Source organism: Calonectris borealis, chromosome 27 (genome assembly GCF_964195595.1).
Source record: "Calonectris borealis chromosome 27, bCalBor7.hap1.2, whole genome shotgun sequence".
NCBI classification, from domain to species: Eukaryota; Metazoa; Chordata; class Aves; order Procellariiformes; family Procellariidae; genus Calonectris; species Calonectris borealis.
In genome coordinates, this window is record NC_134338.1 from 6808136 (window position 1) to 6810492 (window position 2357).

The window sequence follows — 2357 nt, forward strand, 5'->3', positions numbered from 1 at the left end:
CCCCAGTCAGAAAAGCCCTTGAGGAAACAGCACATCTTAAATGCGTCTACTTTATTGGAATCGTACCCATCTCCTACAGCAGAGCTAAGAAACCTTCCTTAGAAAATCGTAAAATAAGGGCTATTGAGTACACAAGATGATCTGCACTTGTCAGCAGGAAGGGCACGAAAACAAAACTTCCACACCAGACCGGATCAAATGCTATCTCGGTGGAGCTGCCTCTGTGCAGCTGGGTAGCAGTGCGGCAGGCTCAGCAGGGCCTGAACTGTAGGAATGTTCACAAACCTCAGACCACATCTGATGAACATCTGGAAAGAGTAAAGAAAGAAGCCCTGGCTTCTTTCCCAGAGTGTGCGCTAAAACCTGAGGAAAGGTCACTGAACCTCTCAAAATGAAATGATAGAATACTCAATACTTAGTGAAGTAAGGAGGGGGGCCAGCAAAACCGCTACCATGGACTTCCGGCGGGCGGACTTTGGCCTGCTCAGGACACTGGTCGAGAGGGTCCCTTGGGAGACAGTCCTGAAGGGCAAAGGGGTCCAGGAAGGCTGGACGTTCTTCAAGAAGGAAGTCTTAAAGGCACAGGAGCGGGCTGTCCCCATGTGCCGCAAGAAGAACGGGCGGGGAAGGCGACCGGCCTGGCTGAACGGGGAGCTCTGGCTGGGACTCAGGGAAAAAAGGACAGTTTATCACCTTTGGAAGAAGGGGCAGGCAACTCAAGAAGAGTACAGGAATCTCGTTAGGTTGTGCAGAGTGGAAATTAGAAAGGCAAAAGCCCGGCTAGAACTCAACCTGGTCCCTGTCGTGAGAGACAACAAAAAATGCTTTTACAAATATATTAATGACAAAAGGAGAGCCAAGGAGAATCACCATCCTCTGTTGGATGCGGGGGGGAACGTTGCCACCAAGGACGAGGAAAAGGCTGAGGTACTCAACGCCTTCTTTGCCTCAGTCTTTAATAGTCAGAGCAGTTATCCTCAGGGTACTCAGCCCCCTGAGCTGGAAGACAGGTATGGCGAGCAGGATAAACCCCCCATAATCCAAGAGGAAGCAGTTAATGACCTGCTACGCCACCTGAACGCTCACAAGTCTATGGGGCTGGATGGGATCCACCCGAGGGTACTGAGGGAGCTGGCGGAGGAGCTTGCCGAGCCGCTTTCCATCATTTACCAGCAGTCCTGGTTAACTGGGGAGGTCCCGGATAACTGGAGACTCGCCGATGTGACGCCCATCTACAAGAAGGGCCGGAAGGAGGATCCGGGGAACTACAGGCCTGTCAGCCAGGGGAGATTATGGAGCGGTTGATCTTGAGGGCGCTCACGAGCCATGTGCGGGACTACCAGGGGATCAGGCCCAGCCACCACGGGTTCATGGAAGGCAGGTCCTGCTTGACCAACCTGATCTCCTTCTATGACCAGGTGACCCGCCTAGTGGATGAAGGAAAGGCAGTGGATGTGATCTACCTGGACTTCAGTAAAGCCTTTGACACTGTCTCCCACAGCATTCTCCTAGAGAAGCTGGCGGCTCACGGCCTAGACAGGTCCACTCTTTGCTGGGTAAAAAACTGGCTGGACGGCCGAGCCCAGAGAGTTGTGGTGAACGGAGTTTAAATCCAGTTGGCGGCCGGTCACGAGCGGTGTTCCCCAGGGCTCAGTACTGGGGCCGGTCCTGTTCAATATCTTTATCAATGATCTGGACGAGGGGATCGAGTGCTCCCTCAGTCAGTTTGCAGATGACACCAAGTTGGGCGGGAGTGTTGATTGCTGGAGGGTAGGAAGGCTCTGCAGAGGGACCTGGACAGGCTGGATCGATGGGCCGAGGCCAATGTATGAGGTTCAACAAGGTCAAGTGCCGGGTCCTGCACTTCGGCCACAACAACCCCAGGCAACGCTACAGGCTTGGGGAAGAGTGGCTGGAAAGTGCCCAGAGGCAAAGGACCTGGGGGTGCTGGTCGACAGCGGCTGAACATGAGCCGGCAGTGTGCCCAGGTGGCCAAGAAGGCCAACGGCCTTCTGGCCTGTATCAGAACTAGTGTGGCCAGCAGGAGTAGGGAGGTGATCGTGCCCCTGTACTGGGCACTGGTGAGGCTGCACCTCGAATCCTGTGTTCAGTTTTGGGCCCCTCACTCCAAGAAGGACATGGAGGTGCTGGAGCGTGTCCAGAGAAGGGCAACGAAGCTGGTGAAGGGCCTGGAGCACAAGTCTGATGAGGAGCGGCTGAGGGAACTGGGGGTGTTCAGCCTGGAGAAGAGGAGGCTGAGGGGAGACCTCATCGCGCTCTACAACTACCTGAAAGGAGGTTGTAGCGAGGTGGTGTCGGTCTCTTCTCCCAAGTAACAGCGATAGGACGAGAGGAAA